Raw genomic sequence first — 13228 nt, 5'->3', positions numbered from 1 at the left:
GGGATTTTTGTTCAAAATGCATTTAGGATCCACATGCAGGAAATCTAAACAGCCACTAGAGGGTGCCAGTCACATAATGACTGAGTAATGCCTCCTTCCCCTTTGAGCTATTTCTAAATCTGAAAAGCCAACTGTTCTTGGTAAAGCCTTAGTAAATATGTTGATATTATTTCTTACTTGTGATTTGTAGTGATGTGTAAACATGAGACCAGAGATAGCTATGGCCACAATTATTTCACCCGACGTAAAAATGACTTCTGTGGTCTCCATTAAAGGACAAAATGACCAGTCTTTCCTGCCCCTCTGTCATTTTTTTTCTCAGTTGCATAGTTTATCCCATTCTTTTATTGCTCAACTGAATGTTTGTAGGTATACTGACTGACTTTAAAGTGGTCAGATTTATCTTTCCCCCCTTTCTCTGTTTCTGTTTTTCAACCTTTGTTCTTTTTCCCTTATATATTCCCCAGCATTTTTTCTTCTTTATATTCCTTTCTTCAAACATTTTATTCCCAAAAGCAATGTTACAAGAAATAAGAAGGCCATGCTATACAGAACTCTAGGAGTAAGAAAAGCCTAACTTAGGAATTAGACGGAGATAGAATCTGCCTACTTAGTATAACACACCTTTGGGGCTGGTCTTCCACAGCAGGCCCTGAATGAACGTAGACTTCATCAGCAGGACAGAAATGAAATCTCTCAGAGCCCTCCTAGAGGAGGAAAGGGATAAACATGGGTGGTTCTAAGGTATCTGGGAATGTAGTTCACTGTAATGCACAGTGTTAGGCAAAAGGACAAAAATCTATTACTACTATAGAGAAAAGGTCAAAGAGCCTATAAACTCAAACAAATATAAAAATTGCCACACTAGTGAAACCCAAAATCATTTAGTTTTTTTCTTGAAACCATGTTACAAAGAAAGTTTTGTGGAAATGTTTGGTTGTATATTGTGACTCCCTTAAAATGTCCCTAAAGCATCTGTTTTTCTTTATAATCAATCCACTTTGGCTTTTCATCCCTGAAGTATTTAAATTCTTTCGGAGGCTTTTCTATTTCAGCCTATAAATCCTTTGGAGATTAGAAGCTCCATGTGATTATAGTCATTTATTTATTCAAAAAAGCATTACTGGCCCATGTGGTGTCTCACACCTGTAATCCTAATACATTGGGAGACACAGGAGGATTGCTTGAGCCCAGGAGTTTGAGACCAGCCTGGACAACATAGTGAGACCCCGTCTCTACAAAAAATAAAATTAGCTGGGTATGGTAGCACATGCCTATAGTCCCAGCTACTTGAGAGGCTGGGGTGGATCACTTAAGCCCAGGAGGTTGAAGCTGCAGTAAACTGTGATCACACCACTGTACTCCTGCCTGGGTGACAGAGCAAGCCCCTGTTTCAAAAACAAACAAAAAACCGAAAAAGCATTATTGTGCACTTAATTTTGTGCCAGGCACTGTTTAATGCATGTCCTGAGAATATTAATATGAAAAGACAGCATCTCCTTACTCTTGAAAAAATCAGCCTAATGAGAAAGGTGGTCTTGTAAATAAAGTATAAAGAGGTCATCTTGTCTTAAATCACCTTTTGCAAGTATGCCTCCTTCCTCTAGTATTCTGGAATTTATTGAGTAAATTCAAGTAGATGCTAAACCATTTATAAACCAAGATATTCTACAAATATATCATTCTTGTATTAAGATGTAAATTTTAAGTGTGTATCATTGTTCTTTCTTTTCTGATTCTGACTTTCAGTCATTCTTCAAAACTGTTTTTCAGTGCCTCCTATGTGCCAGGCACTGTGGTAGAATGCTGGGATACAAATATGAATATGACATTATCTCTGACTCTCCAAGTTATTTATTTCACATCTCCTCTCTCCTCAAACCTCCAACACTTCATCTTTCCTCACTCTCAACTGGTGATCTCAATTTACACTTCACTGAAAGAACAGAAGCCTCAGGCAGTAATTATATCTTCCCACCATTGAATCTACCAACCTACCCGAATCTGAATACATGTTCTCCCTCCTTTCACAATGAGGTTGTCCTTTCCAGGGCTCTGGATCCCATGCCCTCCTGCCTATTTGAGGATTTCACTCCTGCCATTATGTGTCCTCTTTTCTGCATCATGCCTTAGTATTGTCCTGCTTGACTAAACTCTCTCTAGACTCTCCATCCTTGCTGGCTTCTGCCCTCTATCTCAGCATGCCTTCACAGTAAAGCTTATCAAGAGTTGCCTATACTTGCTCTCTCTACTTTCTAACTTCTCTTTCTCTGTTCAACCCACTCCAATTATATGTTCATTGCATCTGCTGAAATAATGTTTACCAGATCTGTCACCAGTGACTTTGACCTTGCCAAAGATTATGTCAATTCTCAGTCCTCTCTAATCTGACCACTCTAAATTTGGCAGAGGTGACCATTTCCTCCTATTTAAAATCCATTCTGTAGTTGGCTTCTGTAACCATATGCTCTCAATTTTCCTCCTATTTCACTGGTGTTTCTTCTTGGTTACTTCTTCCTCTACTCAACCCCCCTGATCTCCTTGAATATTTAATTGCCTTCTCACATCTCCACTTGTATTTCTTAAGGCATCTCAAACATAACAAGACAGAAAAATTATTGGTCTTTCCAGAATTTTCTCCTTTTCCAGTTTTGTACATCTTGAATAAAGCATCCCTACTCACCTAGTACTTCTTCTCACCACCTCCAAACCAATCCATCAGCAAGTCTTTTCAGCCCCATATGTAAAAAAGAACTTGAATCAAACCTCTTCTCACCACTGTGACAGTTACCACCCTAGTTCAAGTCATCATGTCTTGCTTGGATGACTGCAGTAGCCATGTAATTATTTTCCAGGTTTATCCTCTCGCCCACTATTAGAGAAGCCAGAGAGCCTTCTAAAACAAAACCACATCTCTGCCCTACTTAACACCCTATGATAATTTTCCATTGCTCTTAGAAAAAACTGAAGCTCTTTCCAAAGCCTCTAAGACCTGCATAGCTTTCCTACCACTCTCCCCTTGTTGACTGCACCCTGGCCACATAGGCCTGCTTTACAGCCCTCTCATTTAATGTCAAATGCATTACTGTCTCGGGCTTTTGCTCTTATTGTTTCCTATGGCTGGAACTCTTCCCATGGCTGGCTCCTTCTCTTTGTTCACTTTCCAGAGCTGTCAGTACAAATTGTCTCCTCAGATCCCTTCACCATTCTATCTAAAATATTCCAGCCACCTATCTCTCACCTGCAAAGTCATTCTGAGCCCCATTACTCTGTTTTATTTCTTCATAACACTTAACATAATCTGAAAGTATCCACTTTTTTTTTTGTCTCTCTTCTCATTAAATGTAATGAAAGGGCAGGGATCTCATGTGTTTTACTCACCCTTGCATATCTACTCCAGTGTCTGGCACACAGAGATGTTTGAAAATAATGATTAAATGAGTGAAAAGTCTAGTGAATGAGTGAAAGAACAGGAAGATGTGAAAGCCAGCAGGTAACAACCCTCAGTGTGATATGAACCGTGACAGAGATAACCAACCAAGGAAACAGTCCATGAAGATAAGTAGCTATGAAATTGCTGGATACTTTTTATATACACCTGACCTAAAATTACATTTTTCTCATTCAGATCTTGAATATTTGAAGATACTAAGTACCTTTTCTTTTCTTTGTTTTTTTTTTTTTTTTTTTTTTTTTTTTGAGACAGGGTCTCATTCTGTCACCCAGGCTGGAGTGCAGTGGCACAATCTTGGCTCACTACAACCTCCGCTTCCTGGGCTCAAGTAGTCCTCCCACCTCAGCCTCCCAAGTAAATGGGACTACAGGCACACACCACCACACTTGGTGTATTTTCTGTATAGATGGAGTTTTGCCATTTTGCCTACGTTGGTCTCAAACTCCTGAGCTTATTTGATCTGCCCACCTCGGCTTCCCAAACCGTTGGAATTACAGGCATGAGCCACTGCGCCCAGCCCTTAAGTACCTTTCATAGAAGAAAGCTCATTTTTTTATTCCTTTCCATTTCCTAGCTCCATGTATTTCTCCCAAATTAAAGCCCATATCTCATTTCTCACCTCCTTTTCATGTTCAAAATGTTCTTCACAAAAACAATAGCAAATAAATATTTAGAATTAACTGTATCTTTGAAATGCTATAGTTAAATGATTATTTGACTGTGCTAATGGCAGGACAATTGCTTTTATAGTTTCTGTGAAATTCTCTGATATTTACTTCAAAATTAATAGGTGTATTTTAGGTAAATTAACAAAGAGTGTTATATTAAGATTTTTACATCTTCTTTTATTTTTTTAGTCAGGTTCATTGAGGTATAATTTATACACAGTAAAACTCACCCCTTTTAGATATACCTCTGTCAAAAGTATACAGTCATGTACCCACCACCATACAAAGACATAGAACATTTATGTCATCCTAAAGTTTCCTCATGCCTCTTTATAATAAATCACTTCCCCCCCGGCCCACTGCCTATCACTGACTTGTTTTCTGTCCCTATAGTTTTGCCTTTTCCAGAATGGAATCATGTAATATATACCCTTTTGATCTTTCGATATTGCTTTTGAGATTCATCCATATTGTTACATCTATCAGCTGTCCGTTCCTTTTTATTGCTTTATATTTCATTTTATTTCATTGTATGACTATATTATAAATTTTTTATCCCTTTATATCTTTCTGTGCTGAGTTTTGAGGTATTATATCCAGAAATATTGTTACTTGGCTGGGCGTGGTGGCTCACACCTGTAATCCCAGCATTTGGGAGGCTGAGGTGGGCAGATCACTTGAGGCCAAGAGTTCGAGACCAGCAAGGTCAACATGGCAGAACCCCATCTCTACTAAAAATAGAAAAATTAGCTGGGCGTGGTGCTGGGCACCTGTAATTCTAGCAACTCGGGAGGCTGAGGCAGGAGAATCACCTGAACTCGGGAGGCAGAGGTTGCAGTAAGCCGAGATCGTGCCATTGCACTCCAGCCTGGGAGACAGAGTGAGTTTCTGTATCACAAAAACAAAAACAAAAACAAAAAAAAACAAAAGAAAAAGAAAAGAACTATTATTATTTTTTGGAAGACATTTTGGTTTTACTAAATAAACATTTTTTGAGCCTCTACCAAGTACCTGTGGATTCTAAGGTGAATAAGATGCATTTTTGTTTTGTGGAGCAGATAACAGCAGGTGGAAGAATGGAGAATGAGTTTTTTTGTTGTTGTTGTTTGTTTTTAGAAAGGCCCCAGAGAGGGTAAGTTTTGTTGGGTTGTGAAAACTCTTTGAAACATAAGCACATTAGTAATTATGGAATCATTTCACACATCTGTTTTTTACTTCTTTTCACACTTCATCATGTGTGTTCAACTTTATTGATTATAATATTTAGATATGTAATTTCCAAATTAAAATTTTAAGATGGGATAATATAGTAATTAAGAATATAAGCTTTAGACCCAGAATAACACGGATTTAATTATTGTGTTCACTTCTTCTTTAGGATTGTGGACAATTGTTTTGTCTTTCCAGAACAGCAATCCCTATTTTTCAGTGAAATGCTTCTTCAAACTGCATGATTCTCATGGAAGCTGCCACAGCTAGTATCAAACTGAATGGTGAAAAACTGAAAGCCTTTTCTCTAAGATCTGGAACATGGCAAGGATGCCCACTTTCATCACTGTTATTCAACATAGTAATGCAAGTCCTAAACTAGAGCAATCAGACAAGAGAAAGAAATAAAGGCATCCAAATTGGAATAGAAGAAATCAAACTGTCCTTGTTTGCCAATGATATGATCTTATATTTGGAAAAACTGAAAGAGTCCACCAAAAAACTACTATAAACAAATAAACAAATTATAAACTGATTCAGTAAAGTTCCAGGATACAAAATCAACATACAAAAATTAGTAGGATTTCTATATGCCAACAGTCAAAAATCTGAAAAAGAGATTAAAAAAGTAATCCCTTGCTGGAAGTGGTGGCTCATGCCTGTAATCCCAGCACTTTAGGAGGCCAAGGTGGGCAGATCATCTGAGGTCAGGAGTTCAAGACCAGCCTGACCAACGTGGTGAAACCCTGTCTCTACTAAAAATACAAAAATTAGCCGGGCATGGTGGCGGGCACCTGTAATTCCAGCTACTGAGGAGGCTAAGGCAGGAGAATTGCTTGAACCTGGGAGGTGGAGGTTGCAGTGAGCTGAGATTGCGCCATTGCACACTAGCCTGGATGCCAAGGGTGAAACTCCGTCCAAAAAAAAAAAGTAATCCCATTTACAATAGCTACAAATAAAATTAAATACGTAGGAGTTAATCCAAGAAGTGAAAGATCTCTATAATGAAAACTATAAAAGATTGATGAAAGAAATTGAAATGGACACCAAAAAATGAAAAGGTATTCCATGTTCATGGATTGGAAGAATGAATATTGTTAAAATGTCCATACTACCCAAAGCAATCTACAGATTCAATGCAATCCCTATCAAAATACCAATGACATTCTTCACAGAAATAGAAAAAAAAGATTCTAAAATTTATATGGAACCACAAAAGACTCAGAATAGCCAAACCTATCCTAATACCACAAAACTGGAGGAATCACATGACCTGGTTTCAAATTATACTGCAGAGCTCTGGTAACTAAAATGACATGGTACTGGCATAAAAACAGACACATAGACAAGTTGAACAGAATAGAGAACCCAGAAACAAACCCACACACCTACAATGAATTCATTTTCAACAATGGTGCCAAGAATATACACTGCAGAAAAGACAGTCTCTTTAATAAGTGGTGCTGGGAAAACTGGATATCCATATGCAGAAGGTAGCTACAGCAACCTGGTAAGAGATAGAAAATATAAAAATATGTAAATAGAGAATACATAAAGTTAAAATGTAGGGAGCATGGAGTTAAATTATTGAGGTTTTGTTTTTCTTTTTTTGTCTATTAGTATTTTTTGTGACAAGATAAATTATAATCCCTTTAAAATAACTTTTGTTGTATCTATAAGATGTTTTCTTAGAAGACTCATGGTAGCCACGAGACAAAAACCTATAATAGATTCATGAGAAATAAAAGGCAACAAATTAAAACATGTTACCAGAGAAAATCATTTACCCACAAAGGAAAACCATAAGAAAGGAAGAGAGAGTTTACAAAACAAGTAATAAATTGTCAGTAGTAGGTCTTTATCAATAATAACACTGAATGTAAATGGACTCAATTCTCCAATTAAAAGGCATAGAGTGGCTGAATGGATAAAGAAACAAGCCCCAACTATATTCTGCCTAAAAGAAACACAACTTCACCTATAAAGACAAACATAGACTGAAAGTGAAGAGGTGGAAAACAGATATTCCATGTAAATGAAAACCAAAAAAGAGCAGGATTAGCTATACTTAAAAGATAAAATAGACTACAAATCAAAGACTGTAAAAAGAGACAAAGAAAGTCACTATATAATGACAAAGGGGTCAATTCAGCAAGAGAATATAACAGTTATAAGTATCTATGCACCTACCATTGGAGCTCCCAAGTATATAAAGCAAACATTAAGAGATCTAAAGGGGGCTGGGCACAGTGGCTCACGCCTGTAATCCGAGCACTTTGGGAGGCTGAGGCGGGCGGATCACGAGGTCAGGAGATCGAGACCATCCTGGCTAACACGGTGAAACCCTATCTCTACTAAAAAAAATACAAAAATTAGCTGGGCATAGTGGCGGGAGCCTGTAGTCCCAGCTACTTGGGAGGCCGAGGCAGGAGAATGGCGTGAACTCAGGAGGCGGAGCTTCCAGTGAGCCGAGATTGTGCCACTGCACTCCAGCCTGGGCGACAGAGCAAGACTCCGTCTCAAAAAAAAAAAAAAAAAAAAGAGACATCTAAAGGGAGAGAGAGACTGCAATATGATAATAACAGGGGACTTCAACACCCCATTCTCAGTAATGGACAGATCATGCAGACAGAAAACCAACAAAGAAACATCAGATTTCATTAAATTACATACTAGATCAAATAGGCTTAACTAACATTTATAAAACATTTCACTCAATTGCTACAGAATACACATTCTTTTCATCAGCACATGGAACATTCTCCAGATTAGAACATAGCCCACAAAACAAGTCTCAACAAATTCAAAGTAGCATAAATTACATCAAGTTTTTTTTTCTTTTCTTTTCTTTTTTTTTTTTTTGAGACATTTTCTCACTCTGTTGCCCAGGCTGGAGTGCAGTGGCATGATCATGGCTCACTGCAGCCTCCGCCTCCCAGGTTCAAGCGATTCCTGTGCCTTAGCCTCCTGAGTAGCTGGGACTACAGGCATGCGCTACCACGCCCAGCTAATTTTTTGTATTTTTAGTAGAAACAGGGTTTCACTATGTTGTCCAAGCTGGTCTCAGACTCTTGAACTCAAGCGATCCACCCACCTCGGTCTCCCCAAGTGTTAGGATTACACGCATGAGCCACTGCTCCCAGCCTTCAAGTATTTATTCTGACCACAATGGAATAAAACTAGAAACCAATAACAAGAGGAACCTTGGAAATACACAAACACATGGAAATTAAACAACATGTTCCTGAACAAACAATGAGTCAATGAAGAAATTAAGAAAGAAATTTAAAAATTTCTTGAAGCAATGAAAATGGAAATTCAACATATTAAAATCTATGGGATACACCAAAAGCAGTACAAAGAGATAAATTTATAGCAACAAACAAATATATCAGAGAAATAGAAAGACTTCAAATAAACAACCTAACTATGCTCCTCAAAGGACTAGAAAAGCAAGAACAAACCAAACCCAAAATTAGTAGAAGGAAAGAAATAATAAAGATTGGAGAATAAATAAATGAAATCAAGACTAAAAAATACAGAAGATCAATGAAATGAAAATTATTTTTTTTTAAAGATAAGGCCTGGGGCGGTGGCTCACACCTGTAATCCCAGCACTTTGGGAGGCTGAGGCGGGCAGATCATGAAGTCTGGAGTCCAAGAACGGTCTGGCCAACATAGTGAAACCCCATCTCTACTAAAAATACAAAAAATTAGCCAGGTGTGGTGGTGTGCACCTGTAATCCCAGCTCCTCAGGAGGCTGAGGCAGGAGAATCGTGTGAACCCGGGAGGCAGAAGTTGCAGTGAGCCTCGCGCCATTGCACTCCAGCCTGGGCAACAGTGTGAGACTCTGTCTCAAAATAAAAAAGGATAAAATTGACAAATCTTTAGCTAGACTAACAAAAAAAGAGAAGAGACTCAAATAAATAAAGTCACAAATGAAAAAGGAGACATAAGAACTGAAACCACAGGAGTGCACTCATTAGAGACTATTATGAACAACTATATGCTAACAAATTGGAAAATTTAGACAAAATGGGATAAATTCTTGGATACAATCTACCAGGATTGTACCATGAAGAAATAGAAAACTTGAATAGACCAATAACAAGTAATGAGATTAAAGCAGTAATAAAGTCTCCCAGCGAAGAAAAGCCCAAGAGCTGAGGGATTCACTGCTGAATTCCACCAAACAGTTAAAGAAGAACAAATACCAGTTCTACTCAAAGTATTTTTAAAAACTGAGGAAATACTTTCTTTTTTTCTTTTCTTTTCTTTTCTTTTTTTTTGTTAGATGGAATCTCGCTCTGTCGCTTAGGCTGGAGTGCAGTGGCGCAATCTCAGCTCACTGCAAGCTCCAAAGAGGAGGAAATACTTTCTAATTCATTCTACAAGACCAGCATTACACTGATACCAAAACTAGACAAAGACATAACAAAAAAAGGAAACAACAGGCCAATACCCTGACCAACACAGATGCAAAAGTCCTCAACAAACTATTATAGTATTATAGTAAACTGAATTCCACAACACATTAAGAAGATAATTCATCATGATCAACTCGTATTTATTCCAGGGATGCAATGATGGTTCAACATACCCAAATCCATAAACGTGATAAATCACATGAAAAGAACCAAGAACAAAAACCATACGATTGATTGAGTGGTTGAGACAGGGTCTTACTCTGTTGCCCAGGCTGACGTGCAGTGGTGTGGTCATAGCTCACTATAACCTCAAACTCTTGGGCTCAAGTGATCCTCCTGCCTTAGCCTCCTGAATAGCTAGGACTACAGGTGTAAATCACCACCCCTAGCTATTTTAAACATTTTTTGTAGAGATGGAGTCTCACTATGTTTCCCAGGCTGATCTCGAACTCCTGGCCTCAAGCAATCTTCCTGCTTCAGCCTCCCAAAATGCTGGGATTACAAGCGTGAGCAACCACACCCAACCTCTGATCATTTCAATAGATGCCAAAAAAAGCATTCAATAAAATTCAACATCGCTTCATGATTAAAAACCGTCAATAACTTGAGTATAGGAAGAACATACCTCGGCTGGGAACGGTGGCTCATGCCTGTAAACCCAGTACATCGGGAAGCTGAGGTAGGTGAATCACCTGAGGTCAGGACTTCGAGACCAGCCCGGCCAACATGGTGAAACCGTATCTCTACTAAAAATACAAAAATTAGCCAGGCATGGTGGTGTGCATCTGTAATCCCAGCTACTTGGGAGGCTGAGGCAAGAGAATCTCTTGAAACTGGGAGGTGGAGGTTGCAGTGAGCCGAGATCACGCCACTACACTCCAGCCTGGGCAACAGAGCAAGACCCTATCTCAAAAAAAAAAAAAAAAAACCTACCTCAAAATAATTAAGGCCATATGTGACAAACCCACAGCTAACATTGTATTGAACAAGCAAAAATTGAATGCCTAAGAATTGGAGGAAAAACAAGGATGCCCACTTTTACCATTTTCATTCAGTATCATCCTGGAAGTCCTGGCTACAGCAATTAGACAAGAGGAAGAAAGGACATTCAAACTGGAAAAGAAGAAGTCAAATTAGCCTTGTTCATAGATGACATGATTTTATACTTAGAAAACCCTAAAGAAAGACTTCACCAAAAAAAACTCTTAGAACTGATCAACAAAATCAGTAAAGTAGCAGGATACAAAATCAACATACAAAAATCAGTAGCATTTATATATGCCAGGAGCAAAAAAATCTGAAAAAGAAATCAAGAAAGCAATCCCATTTACAATAGCTACAAAGAACATAAAATACCTAGGAAACAATTTAACCAAAGAAGGGAAAGATCAATACAAGGAAAACTTATAAAACACTGATGAAAGAAATTAAAGAGGACACAAAAAATGGAAAGATATTCCTTGCTCATTGATTAGAAGAGTTAGTGTTGTTAAAATGACAATACTACCCAAAGCAATGTACAGATTCAATGTAATCTCTACCAAAATATCATTAACATTCTTCACAGAAATAGAAAAAACAATCCTAAAATTCATATGGAACCACAAAAGAGCCTGAATAGCCAAAGCAATCCTGAGCAAAAAGAACAAAACTGGAGGCATCACACTACCTGACTACAAAATATACTACAAAGTTATAGTGACCAAAACAGCATAGTACTAACATAAAAACAGACACATAGACCAATGGAACAGAATAGAGAGCCAAGAGCTGGGCACAGTGGCCCACACCTGTAATCCCAGCAATTTGGGAGGCTGAGGCTGGTGGATCACTTGAGGTCAGGAGTTCGAGATCAGCCTGGCCAACATGGTGAAACCCCATCTCTACTAAAAATACAAAAAATTAGCTGGGCATGGTTGCCCGCACCTGTAATCCTAGCTACTCAAGAGGCTGAGGTGGGAGAATCGCTGGAACCCGGCAGGGGGAGGTTGCAGTGAGCCGAGATCGCACCACTGCATCCCAGCCTGGGAGACAGAGCGAGACTCCATCTCAAAAAAAAAAAAAACAGCCAAAATATAAATCCACACATTTACAGCCAAACTTTTTCCACAAAGGCACCAAGAACATACAATGGGGAGAGGACAGTCTCTAATAAATGGTGCTGGGAAAACTTGATAACCATATGCAGAAAAATGAAACTAGACCCCTATCTCTTACCATATACAAAAATAAAATCAAAATGGATTAAATACTTAAATGTGAAACCTGAAATTATGAAACTACTAAAATAAAACATTGGGGAAATGCTCCAAAATATTGGTCTGGGAAGATTTTTGTGGCCTCAAAAGCACAGGGAACCAAAGCAAAGTTGTCAACTGAGATTACAGCAAGCTAAAAAGCTTCTGCACAGCAAAGGAGACAAATAATAATGTGAAGTGATCGCCCGCAGAATAGGAAGATTTGCAAACTACCCATAATAAATAATTGTTAATTCTTTATTAATTTATTTAACCCTAACTGATTTTCCTGGCTACTAGGAAACTCAGAGCTTAATTTGTGGTTCATCTTTAAAAACTGAGCATGCCTTGTGGTTGTGCTTATTATATATATTAACCTTATACATCTCTACTCCCAACAAACCCAGCTTTATCTTATTTTTTTTATTCTGGTATTTTCTCTGCTAACCCGTTAAATTATGGCCCCTTAGTGAATCACATCTCACAGTGTTCCCACATTTGTATGGTGCTTTTCCTTAAATATGGGCTAGGCCTGTGACTTGCTTCAACAAGTGGCATGTAGCAAAAGTGACACAGTGCCAATTCCAGGCCTCAACTTTAAGGAAGCCTGGCAGCTTCCGTTTTTGTGCTATTTGAAGCTCTGAGCCACATGTAGGAAGTTTGGCTACTCTGCTGCAGAGACCACATGGAAAGTGCTACATATGGAGGTCATATAAAGAGGAAGAAGCCCTGAAACTACATGGAGAAAGACAGAAACTCAGTTCAGCCTCCCAGTGCTCCAGCTGAGCCCAGCCTAGATTGTGGAATCATGAGCAAACTAATGAGTTAACCAATTAGGTAAAGAAGAAATAACCAAATGGTCCCATTCCAGAATGCCCTACCCAAGCCCTTCCTCTTTCTTTAGGATGATGTTTCTGAAAGTCTGGCCTGAACACCACCTGTATCAGAATGACCTGGGGTGTTTATTTGAAAGAAAAATTGTCAATCCAACCCCAGAATTTCTTGGGCAAGGCAGGATAATCAGTATCTTTAACAAAACTTTTCCAATTGATTCATAAGGAAAATAAAGTTTAAGAACCTGGTTAAGGGCTTTCTCCTGACTGTTCTCCACACTAATTTAAGCCTACCCTTCTTTTTGACAGTCTATTACTCTATTTTCAGAAGTTTGATCCTGCTGTTCCTCAAATGCTGGACCAAAATTCTAGATCAAGGAATTTCTCATGCTATTTTCC

At 38.5% G+C, this 13228-nt stretch overlaps 1 long non-coding RNA gene across 1 annotated transcript in view; it reads right to left on the bottom strand.

Moving 5' to 3' along the window:
• Positions 1–5058: 5058 nt before the first annotated feature.
• Positions 5059–13228, bottom strand: part of LOC134760548 (uncharacterized) — a 35953-nt gene continuing 27783 nt past the window's right edge. Inside the window, exon 7 of the long non-coding RNA XR_010138218.1 lies at positions 5059–6838. This is a non-coding gene — a long non-coding RNA (uncharacterized LOC134760548). The remainder of the gene's footprint in view (positions 6839–13228) is intronic.

Source organism: Pongo abelii, chromosome 1, assembly GCF_028885655.2.
Source record: "Pongo abelii isolate AG06213 chromosome 1, NHGRI_mPonAbe1-v2.0_pri, whole genome shotgun sequence".
Lineage (NCBI taxonomy): Eukaryota > Metazoa > Chordata > Mammalia > Primates > Hominidae > Pongo > Pongo abelii.
This window is presented reverse-complemented; position numbering and strand designations above follow the sequence as displayed.